Source organism: Epinephelus fuscoguttatus, linkage group LG15, assembly GCF_011397635.1.
Source record: "Epinephelus fuscoguttatus linkage group LG15, E.fuscoguttatus.final_Chr_v1".
Lineage (NCBI taxonomy): Eukaryota > Metazoa > Chordata > Actinopteri > Perciformes > Serranidae > Epinephelus > Epinephelus fuscoguttatus.
In genome coordinates, this window is record NC_064766.1 from 9,125,423 (window position 1) to 9,138,417 (window position 12,995).

The following is a 12,995-nucleotide window of genomic DNA, read 5'->3' on the forward strand; positions in this document are numbered from 1 at the left end:
AGTGTGGTTCGCGTGGCCAGCAGTAAGTCGGACCTGTTCCCGGTGAGGGTTGGACTCCGCCAGGGCTGCCCTTTGTCACTGGTTCTGTTCATAACTTTCATGGACAGAATTTCTAGGTGCAGCCGAGTGGTGGAGGGTGTCAGGTTCGGTGACAGGAGGATCTCGTCCCTGCTTTTTGTGGATGACGTGGTCCTCCTAGCTCCATCGAACAGTGACCTCCAGCTCTTGCTGGGACGGTTCGCAGCCGAGTGTGAAGCGGCTGGGATGAGAATCAGCACTTCCAAGTCTGAGGCCATGGTCAGGGGGAAAGTTCTCCCCCCCCCCTCGCCTCGTCTGTGCCGGCAAGACGAGTACCGCAGCACGGACTATCACATCCAGACGGTCCCGGTGTTTCTTCCGCAGGCTCCGCTTCACTCAGCTTCACTCAGCTGCCCGATATACCCGCTGCTTCTTCCCACATTAACCTGAATAACAAACCAGGGCTTGGTGCTCCGGTTGGATCCAGTTAGCTAACGGAGGCTAACTGGCTGTGTTAGCAGCTGAGTGAAGTGGAGCATGAGGAGGAAGCACCGGTTAGCCCCCGCTTTCACTGCAGGCAGATTCACTCGCCACAGGGGCAAGGAAATAAAACCTAACGCTCCAACTCCAACTGAGCCGGGAGCCGGGCTCACGGTCTCACGGAGAAGAGTTGGAACGTTAGCTTGGCAGCCCATTAGTGCTAACGTCCCCACGATTCTCTGCCAGGCTCAGTGAGTCGGAGCCGAGAAGCGTGGGGACGTTAGCGTTAGCACCAGTCGGCTGCCATGCTAACGTTCCGGGAGCCTGCTTCTCGGCTCTGGCGAGCTCTAACGTGGAGCCTGGCGGGCTCACGGAGAAGAGAGGAATGTTAGCGTTAGCTCCCAGAGTTAGCACTAGAGCTACTACGGCTATTGGAGTAGCTTGCAACTATGGAACGCTTCTACCAGCTCTTCTAGTCACTGAGCCTCTCCTCCATTTCAGCAAATATATTACATTTATTACAGGTACCATCATCATTGAAGTAGGCAGGGGAATAGCTAAACACAGCCGCCAGGCTGCCCGCCGGGCTACATTTTACAATGCTAATTGCAAATGTTAGCTGAGCTGCCAGGCTACTCACCTAACACAACCGAAACGCCAGACCCATTGCTGGGACTGAGCCGCTAATAACTCAAGCTCCGGACATTAACCCATGCTACGGTAACATTAAATTTAATTGAATCGACATAGCGACATGCGCCTAACATTACTGTAACACTAATTAAAACAGACATTTGACTTTATGTTGTACCTGTCCAGGAGAAGAAGAGCTAGCTCCGAGTCAGATTGTAGACCCTTTAGCTCTTGCAGTGCTCTCCACCTTGAAAATGCAAGGCCAATGTTAATCCAAGTGCAGTCCCTTTTTTTATCCAACAACCTCTTCGCCAACAACCGTTGTTTCTTTAGAGGTAATGTTAGATCCTGGTCGTCTTCAGGTGGACGTTCTGCTCTCTGCCATTTCATTTCGAAAATACGCGCTGCCATTGCTCACCGGCTGTAGCCTTTTATAGGGAGGGAGGGAGGGCCAAGGGCTCCAAGAGGACACAGAGAGAGAGGGTGTGTGAGGTCATGCTATACTCCAGATGAAATTACACCTCTAGTTCTTCACAAAGCAATTTTTTTAATTCCTTAAATGTAGAAATGATGAATTTCGCTTATTGCTCCTTTAAGTATCTAGGGATCTTGTTCACGAGTGAGGGTAGGATGGAGTGGGAGATTGACAGGCGGATTGGGGTGGCGTCAGCATGATGCAGGCGCTTAACCAGTCCGTTGTGGTGAAAAGGGAGCTTAGCCAGAAAGCTAAGCTCTCGATTTACCGGTCGATCTACGTTCCAACCCTCACCTATGGTCACGAGCTCTGGGTAGTGACCGAAAGAACGAGATCACAAGTACAAGCGACCGAAATGAGTTTCCTCCGCAGGGTGGCTGGGCTCAGCCTTAGGGATAGGGTGAGGAGCTTGGACATCCGGGAGGGACTCGGAGTAGAGCTGCTGCTCCTCCACATCGAGAGGAGCCAGTTGAGGTGGTTCGGGCATCTGGTACCTCCCTTGGGAGGTGTTTCGGGCATGTCCAACCGGGAGGAGACCTGGGGGCCGCCCTAGGACACGCTGGAGGGATTACATCACCCGGCTGGCCTGGGAACGCCTCGGGGTTCCCGCGGAAGAGCTGACGGAAGTGGCTGGGGAGAGGACTGTCTGGGCTTCTTTGCTGAGGCTGCTGCCCCCGTGACCCGGACCTGGATAAGCGGAGGACGACGAGTACGGACGAGTACGAGTAAGGGGGTTTCAAGAGCAAAGGTGAAGGATAAAATAAAACTTTATTACCATCCGTGTGCAGTGCAGTACATCACATAAAGGGAAATAAAAGAAAGTGGGGGGCAAAATAACAAAAACAAGTTATTTTCAGTTGCAGTTATGACATTGTGTTTTATCACACACTGTAAAACTGTAATTCATTTAATCTGTCAAACCAAAGAAACATTAACTGGACTTGGGGCCTTGTTCAGCAATTATCAGCTTTGTGGTTTAAGACGTGTACCCCATCACTGCAAAGTCCCTGGGTCACCCAGAAGCCTTTTTTGAACATCATCCTCCTCACCTCTCCTCATGTCTCCTGTTAGTATCTCAACTTTTACTATCGAATGACACTATCGAAAAGTAAAATGCAAAAACTAATGTGCTAACTAGAAAATATCAAAGTCAAAAAGTAGAAAGCAGTGTTCCAAACAAGTTATTAGGCTAACTTACAGAAACATTGTGTGCAATAGTCAACCTTCCACTTTCTCTTTCCCTCTCTCTGTCACTTTCTTTCTCTTCCTCTCCAACACACACACACACACACACACACACACACACACACACACATACACACACACACACACCCTGGGCCAAAGCGCTCAGTCCTTGTCTCTGTCCTCAACCCGCGTCCTGCGCTCTCATTGGCTGTAGCTCACCATAAGATTCCTGGCAAGTCCAGATATTTTGCCTGCTAGATATCTTGGATGCCTCTGCGGTGCATCGACTAGCCTCTCAATTTGAGAGACAGAAATAGGAAAAGACACATAAGCAAAGAAATCATTGGAAGACTGGGGCAACTTACAAAACACATTTTCTCACAGTTGGCATCACTGTTAGGTCTTCCATTAACTTACATTACATTAACTTGCTCAACGCTCATAATCTGTAGCAAATCAAACTTCATTAAACGCGCTGCATCAAATAGGTGAATTTAGTCGGAATATCAAATGTACTTTGAGTTTGTTTCAATGTCACATTAAGAGATACATCTGCATCATTAAACAGACGGCTGGAAATGGAACTCCGGTACAATGGAAGACGAATAGAACAAAACAGACCAGCAAGGACAAACGTTTTAAAACAGCAGGAGAGCCATCAATCTTTCCCCGGATCAATTTCCTAAAGGCCGGGAGATCAGGAATAGAGCCAGAATGGGGTTAATCTGTGGAAATTATTTTGTTATTAATAATAATTTCTCAAATATCTAACGGCCGAGAAAGACGGACTGTAACGCTAATCAAAGCTGATGGGAGAGTCTGTCTTTGCACATCAGAAAATGTCCTCCCCTTGATTGCTTTAAGTGGTGTATGGATTTAGTCCCCATGTATTCACTCCAAGTAAAAGATGAAATGTATTAATCCCAATGTATTTCAATTAAACACAGTAGGATTCTTTGGGTTGTGCTTGTGCAACATTTTAACCTCTAATTATCCTAATAGGAGTTTTACTCATAAACAGTTGCATTCAGGGCTGTTTCACTTGCTATCCTTGGTAAGTCAGCAATTTTCATTATGAAGTAAATGTACTCTGATTCAATTTAATTGCCGTGTTGCTCATAAATAGTCACAATATTATGTTGTTAATAGATTCAATGGTCTAACTGTTTATGTGTGTGTGTGTGATCTTGGAGAGTTAAAACAGGCATAATGAAGTAGCAAAAAGCTGCCTTCATTCCTGGACCCCTGAAACAAGCAATTATGGCTAATTTGTTCTTTTAAAAAGACAAGGGGAAGCCATTTGTCCTGGATCACACACACGCACACACACACAATGAGAGAATATTCATGTCTCTACCACCCCCTCCACAAACACTTAGGAGCTAATTATTGTTATTAGCATCATGGTTGAAATCCCTCCACAAGGACATGTCAGCACACTTCAACATCTCTACACCCTTTTTCTTTCATGGAAGGAATGAGAGAGACGGGAGGAGAGGAGGGAAGAAGTGACACATAAAAATGTCCTGAGATCACCTTGAAAAGGCCTAATCAAAATGTTCCGCACTTTCAAGTCATTTTGTCTCACACACAATGACACCATTCCACTACAGTGGTAATTGCCTTTCACAAAATATTGGCCTAATATATACATGAATATTGATTTAGCCATAAGCAGCACCATTCCCATTATAGGCAACGTTGCTCTGATTTTACTATTATTTTCATCACATGGCCATTATGGACAAACATGTTTACTATGATGACAATATGGTAACTATAAAACATGGATTAGACTATGGCTTGATTCCTATTTAAGATGAATGCTATAAACATGGGTACGGATCAATAACTTATGGATTAACTTACATAGAATGCATGTCAATGGAGCAGCAGGACTGAATTAAGTCTATCCTGCAACAATGTAACTCAGCGGTATGGTTTTCCTCTGCTCTTCAGGTCCGGGCCATGGTGGCAGGAGTCTATGAAAGGCAACCCATGTTTCTTTCTCCCCTGCCATGTCCTTCAACTCTTGCTGAGCAGGTGCCAGATGGGACACATAACCTTTTCAGCATGTTCTGGATCTGCTCTCTGGTGTCCTCCCAGTTGGACACACCTAGAATACCTGCACAGGTAAGCCTCCATGAAGTGTCCTGATCAGAAGCCCAAATCACTTTAACTGGCTGCTTTTAACAGAGAAACAGCTCTTCTGTGAGGGCAGGTTCACACATTAAGGTCCAGTTCCTGAATCAAACAAATGCGAGGTTGTTACATTGTTTAATGTTCCCAACTGGTCCAGTTTGCGTTCACAACGGGTTATGGTTACTTCTGATTCAGTTTTACCCCTATCACACGACAGTACTCAACACCTCACTGGAATCCATTCTCCTTCCGCCTTATCGCTGGATATTTTGAATACCTCTGTGCCCTTATGCACCTTCTCGAGTAACTGAGGAATGTTCTTTCAGCCCATATATTGAGGGGGCATCTGACTTTGTCTGGAGTCTAGGTTTGTCCCCTGCCACGCAACATTTTGGTAGCAAATAGGCTACAATTTCACCAATTACCAAACAGGAGAAGAAAAGTTTGGGATTTATTTAACCGATGAAATAACAAAACCGTAAAATTGTACGCTTCCTGTGATTGGTTCGAATGATGTTCACACCAAAAATGAACCACTCCTGAGTTCACTTGACAGCTGTCTGAGACCACCATTTCGTGGCGGACCAGAGAGTGGTTGATTGGTCCGCACCAGAGTTCCAGTCTGGTATTCACACCAACCCAAATGACCTGCACCAAGGGGGTAAATGCTCGGAGATTTGGTTCAAACAAGGCTGGTATGAACCCCTGCGATCCTTCTGGATGTCTAAGATATAGCTGAATCCAGCCACCCTTTGAAGGGAACTCATTTCAGCCACTTTGTCTTAACCCAACATTTATGACCATAGTTAAGGAGGTTGGTAATTTTTTCAGGGTATAGCTGGATTAATATCTCTGCATTAAGGGGTTCCGCCATGATAGCAATGTTCATAGTTACTGAGGTTATGCTAAAACCTACACCATGGCTGACATGCACCTCCTTCAAATTGTAAATACACATTAGTGCTACGACAACTGTGGTGATACTACCTGGGGACAAAACAACATGAAGAAAATAAAAAAATGGGCTTCAGTCTCCTTTTCACTAACACAAATCTAGCATAGCCATCTCCACTGCAAGCCAGTACAGTACACACAATCCCTCCACATTAAACAAATGTCAGACCAAAAAGTGTAATGTATTAAAAATTGCAATTTTGAAAACAAAATACACTGAACAAAAATATAAACACAACACTTTTGTTTTTGCTTCCATTTTTCATGAGCTGAGCTCAAAGATCTAAAACATTTTCTATACACACAAAAGATCATTTCTCATAAATATTGTTCACAAATCTGTCTAAAATCTGTGTTAAGCCCTATACGGACGGGATTAGTTTTACATAGGGACGTGGGGTAAAATAATAATTACCAGAGATTTTAGTCCTGTCCGAATGTGCCATGTCAGTAATCATTACTGCATGATGTCAGTAAAGATTACTGCGACTTTTACCTTCTGTAAAAGGGTCCCGGACAATTACCTCAGGTAATACTAATTCCGTGCGAATAGACCAGCAGTAAATAGTGTGTTAGGGCTGTCCAAAAAAAAAAGGAAGTTAGAAATATATTTGAATATATATATTTTTTTATAAGTTCGAACCTAAATTTGATAATTCGAATATCATTAATAATTAATTAATACTATCAATAATGTTGTATATCACGGCGAATTCCGTTCGGGCAGAGATGGCTCGTACACAAGCTGGGCCAGAGAGGGACGCAGCGACGGAGGGAGAGGCGCCGACGGAGGAGCCCGCTGCGCCAACACCACCCACTGCGCTGTCCGCGATGTGTGACCTGTTCGGGGAGACATACAGGGAGAGTGTTGCACCTGCTGCCTCCCTGCCTACCCTTTTTCAAGAAGAGATGAAACGTTACCAGAATGAGACACTACTACGAGCCGACCAGGATTCACTCTTGTGGTGGAAAACTACGCACTGAAGTATCCAAACATGGCTCAGACAGTGAGACAGAAGTTTGTCATACCTGGCACTTCAGTGAGGTCAGAATGGGTGTTTTCATCCGAGTGTCACGTTCATATTGCGCCAGCAATAAGCATCTTATTTTTTGTGTTTTTTCTTTTTGTAAAAAATATATATATATATGTATAAAAAAAAAAAATAATAATAATAATAAATTAAAATATATTATTTGAACTCTACTAAATTAATTCGAAAATATTCGAACTCAAGTTCATGGTGCTTTTGACAGTCCTATCATACGCACATGACGGCAGGAGGGGATGGCGGTGCGTGAATGGGTTTACCCCTCCCACTTGTGGTAGTTTTACTGATATTTCTTATCCCGTGAGAATCGGCCATTAATATTACTGACGTCCTGTGGTAAAGTGACATTACCCCACGTGCCCAGGTGAAACTAATCCCGTCCCAGTAGTGCTTTAGTGAGCACTTCTCCTTTGCCGAGATAATCCATCCCACCTCACAGGTGTGGCATATCAAGATGCTGATTAGACAGCATGAATATTGCGCAGGTGTGCCTTAGGCTGGCCACAATAAAAGGCCACTCTGAAATGTGCAGTTTGCCCACCATTTGCCTCACGCAGTGCAACACATCTCCTTCGCATAGAGTTGATCAGGTTGTTGATAGTGGCCTGTTGGTGTTGGTCCACTCCTTTTCAATGGCTGTGTGAAGTTGCTGGATATTGGCAGGAACTGGAACACGCTGTCGCATACGCCGATCCAGAGCATCCCAAACATGCTCAATGGGTGACATGTCCGGTGAGTATGCTGGCCATGCAAGAACTGGGATGTTTTCAGCTTCCAGGAATTGTGTACAGATCCTTGCAACATGGGGCAGTGCATTATCATGCTGCACAACAATGGGCCTCAGGATCTCGTCATGGTATCTCTGTGCATTCAAAATGCCATCAATAAAATGCACCTGTGTTCGTTGCCCATAACATACGCCTGCCCATACCATAACCCCACCGCCACCATGGGCCACTTGATCCACAATGTTGACATCAGCAAACCGCTCACCCACACGACGCCACACACGCTGTCTGCCATCTGCCCTGAACAGTGAAAACCGGGATTCATACATGAAGAGAACACCTCTCCAACGTGCCAGACGCCATTGAATGTGAGCATTTGCCCACTCAAGTCGGTTACGACAACAAACTGCAGTCAGGTCGAGACCTTAATGAGGACGACGAGCATGCAGATGAGCTTCCCTGAGATGGTTTCTGACAGTTTGTGCAGAAATTCTTTGGTTTTGCAAACCGATTGTTGCAGCAGCTGTTCGGGTGGCTGGTCTCAGATGATCTTGGAGGTGAACATGCTGGATGTGGAGGTCCTGGGCTGGTGTGGTTACACATGGTCTGCGGTTGTGCAGCCGGTTGGATGTACCGCCAAATTGTCTGAAACGCCTTTGGAGACGGCTTATGGTAGAGAAATGAACATTCAATTCACGGGCAACAGCTCTGGTGGACATTCCTGCAGTCAGCATGCCAGTTGCACACTCCCACAAAACTTGTGACATCTGTGGCATTGTGCTGTGTGGTAAAACTGAACATTTTAGAGTGGCCTTTTATTGTGGCCAGCCTAAGGCACACCTGTGCAGTATTCATGCTGTCTAATCAGCATCTTGATATGCAACACCTGTGAGGTGGGATGGATTATCTCGGCAAAGGAGAAGTGCTCACTAACACAGATTTAGACAGATTTGTGAACAATATTTGTGGGAAATGGTCTTTTGTGTATATAGAAAATGTTTTAGATTTTTGAGTTCAGCTCATGAAAAATGGGAGCAAAAACAAAAGTGTTGCGTTTATATTTTTGTTCAGTGTATATCCAATTTCAGTAAAAGATTCATAATAGGAACAAGAAAGATATGTTAAACACAAAAAACCAAGACTGAAGATTATAAGGGACACACCCAATCGATGTGTTTAAACAGTGTCAACACTTCTGGGCTTGATTTTATCTTTAATCTTGAAGAGACGTAGTCCATACTGAGCTCACCATGTTCACATTTATCTTTCTTTGTTATTCTAAAACACAGTGGATCGTTCGAACCACTTGACTGGTTGACTTTTCTTTCACAAAGACACACTGGAGATGCTGCAGAATAAACATCCGCGCACACACGCACACTCAGACACACAAAATTAACTGTCGTGCTCTTGTCTCTAATGCATCTGTCATATCAGGGGTAAGCCCTTTTGATCTCTCTCTCCGTCTCTCTCTGACAGCTGGCTTGCTGCTCACTGGTCCTAAATGAATTGATATTTCTTCTGGCCACTTGAATTTGTCACTTGACTTCTCTGTGTAATCTCCACTCCTTAGTGACTGCTGTGTCTGCTCGTGTGCATGTGCTTAGAAACCTGGGTAACACAGTTCTGTGTTTTGGATGAAAACACATGGCTAATAGAGTCGCTGACTGTCAGGCCGCCAAGTCAGGCAAAATGCCTCTAGAAGGCCTCCATGATGAACCTGTCAAAGGTGATCTCATTTTTCCTTCAAACACAACAATGAAACGTAATCGCCTGCAGGAGCATGACTAACACAGTGGAAGAGAAATCACAATTTACTGGCTGTGTGAATGCTACTGTTTGCATTCACCTACAGTGCGCAGGGCAAACGTCATGTCAATCACAGAGTACATCTGTTTCAGAGTAAATATATAATTGTGAATCTCTCACCAGATATTATCCATACACTAGATTTTTCAGATGTGCCTGTCTGTCTAGCTCAGAATTGCAAGAACAGAGCTTTGGTGAAAACATAAAGGTGGGCTGAGAAGCTCATCTGTCTAAAGCATCACAGAGTAAGAGGGTCGGCAAACCTGTGCATGTTGTGCACTGTTTACAGAAGCTGCATTACACAAAGTTATGAGAATGGAGGTTCAAAAGTGTCCCTGCCAGAAGGTGACACTTGTATAGTGCATCTTCAAAGAAAATGTTGCAGATTTTATAATGAATTTTCAGACTATTACATGATCACATATTAGTTATTGGAAGACAATGGGGCAAAATACAGCTACAAATCTGAGCTATATGGCTGACCTTGCAAGTGCTTTGCAACAGCGCTGAGTTTGGCAATTTGGTTTAACTTGGCTCCCTACGGTGTAATATTTGAGGCAGTCAGATCAATCCAATTACTCTGAATCAAAGATGTCCATTGGCTAGAACTACTGTGCTCCACCCACCTATTTTTTTAATTTAATTTTAATATTCTTCTTAAGTTTTTAATTTTTAAAATCTACTTCTTGAATATCTACCAGTATGTAACGTAAATCCACCTTGCAAATTAGCTAGGTGTTCCTATGATACAGTCAGTGTGTAGGGATAACTTAAAGTCAGATGTTCACAGTTAGCAGAATTCCCTCCTTGACAATTCCCAATAATTCCTCTGAAGAGACCAAAAGCAAAAAAAGTATTCATTCTGACTGCCCAGCCACAGCCTGATATACCGTATATATCTGTGTCATAGAACTCCAGTATTATCCATAAACTATTTAAAATACATAAAAGAGCCATACAGTTTTGTCCAGTTTCTTGATTTTGCCCAATACTGTGTGTGTAGCTCATTCCTCCCAGTTTGTCAGACTAGCAAAGCAGTGTAAACACAGAACCAGCTCCCTGAGCATGCTCATTGATGTCCAATATAGAGCTGCTTGAGAGAGACTAGAAAAGCAGTTGCAGAAAGCAACAATATAGCCCTACGGGAATGTCTGACTGTTGTGTGTTTTTGTCAAAATTTAAATTATATTAATTTCCCAATCTCCAGGCATTATTTTGACAGATACAGTGCAGACGGTGTGTGATACTTTTTTATTTGTATGACAAAAAATTTGCTTTGCACTCTGAAAATGTTGAATTCTGCTTGTGTCAAGAGAATCAAGAAGTGGCTAAGCAGAAATTTAACATAGGTTACATGAGCTATTTTATTTTTTATTTCATTATTCAGTGTTAATGGTCTCCTTTTTTCAATATCAATGTCTGTAGTGAGCAGACCAAAGGAAACATTAGTTTAAATCAGCTCACAAAATGTACATTTTCATTTTGTTTGAAAATTTTAAAACACAAAAAAACAAGTCACAGACCCCATCTCCCATCTGCTCTTCTCCCCCTGGCTTCGCTTCAGTCTTTATATATATCTGTCTGTCTTTGTGTGTCTCTGAGTCCAATCACTCCATATCTCTATCAAAAGCACTCTTGAGGAATATGGCACAATAATATTCAGCATAAAATCAATGGCTTGTTTAATTTAAACAGGGAGGAAGTGGGAAGACTGGGTAATTGCAGAGAAAGGCCCACAAATCAGCCGTCCTTGTTATCCCATTTGACGGACCATTAAACGTCTGCAGGAATAAACATTATTTTTAGCTTAACTACCAGCTTCTGCTGGCTAGAGAGTAGATGGACAAATCATTACCACAAAAAAAGAGTACAAAAGTCTGGCCTGTTTGTTTATGCCAGCATGTTTGTATTTACAGTGAATACTTTTTTATATGCAAATTGACAGCTGACACTGTGTGGGAAATGATTCAGCTGTCAAATATAGTTTAAAGAACAAACAAACAAAAAAAAAATCCAAGTATGTACATGAGTATATGGTATTTAAAGCAAAACTATTTTACATTTGAAAGAAGAAACGACACATTTTTCTTTAAAAAATTAAAAGTTGACATCCTAAGTAATAACAAGTATATTTAATACACTCACTTTACTCAGTCATGTCACCTCATTATCTCTTTAAAGCAATAGACTCAAAAGAATCTTAGGACATTTTACAGTCACAGTGGCCACTGTTATGCAAAAAATACATTGTTAAAAACTTAGCTATTTTTAAAGAAACACAATTTTAGCATTGTTAGCCGTATTCCTTACCCATGAACACTAACGCTAATAATGCAGGCAAAAAATTTAGAATTAGTGATGTACGCACAAAGGTCATGTATTGATTACACAAAAATAAGCTAACACTGAAATCTTAAGCTCAATGAGGGGCAATAATATATTGTATCATATGTTATGGGGTAATATGATAATAAAGAACCATTGCAAAGTCTTATTTTTGTACATTTTATGATAGGCATTGCTACCAATATGTACTGTAATACATATCTGGGACCCAGTATACACAGTTGAAGCCAATGTAAAAAAATTCTTCAACATGTTGTTCTGAGATGGTCACTAGAACTGTATTGTCAAGAGGAAAACTTGCAACTTCAATGTTATGTTTGTGATTTTGATAAATGTTTTTTTAAATGCGCTATTAAGACCTACCAACCCAGTCGCCAGAATAAATGTTGGCATTGTATGTTTCTGCAAACCACTGATATGTTACATTTGTATGTTACATATGTAGCAAATGAAATTTTGTGTTTCTGTATCTTTCGGTTTAAACTGTATGTAGTGACAACACTGTGGTGAATGTGTGGTTAGGTTTAGGCACAAAAAACACTAGGTTAGGGTGAGGAAATATTTTGGCTTAAAATACCCAGTTTTGTCGCCACAACCCACAGCTGGAAATATGCTGACCTAGCCCTAAAAAGTATCCGGTTGTTGCCACAAACACCGCTGGAAATGTCACGACATCCCCTTTTCTTCCTGACGAGAAACTCAGCTCATATACATGTAATCCAATCTACGTCACTTGATATGACAGGTATGAACATAACATATCCATGGTTTGCAGAAATGTACAATGCCAACATTTTCTTCTGGAAACTGGGCTGGATTAACAGACAAGTATACTGCTGGTTTGACTGCAATGCTGTCACAATAAATGTTTGATTGCCACTTGTTTGGCCCACCTCAGCCACACAAACCCTAAATTTGGATTTTCTGGCTCTGACAAACATGGCTTTTGGCATGAGAGAACAACCAGACAATGATTTAATTCTGGGAGAAAATTGATCCAAAGGTTTTGACCACTGGAAATGCACATACAATAGATCATATACAATACATCCCAGCAGCAGCAGGGGCACTTTCAGTGGAAGCAGTAATATGGAGATTACGTGGACTATGAAATAGGATGGTTTTACTGGGTAGATGATGATAGAAGGAGGCCACTTCACCATCTCCACCTGACTG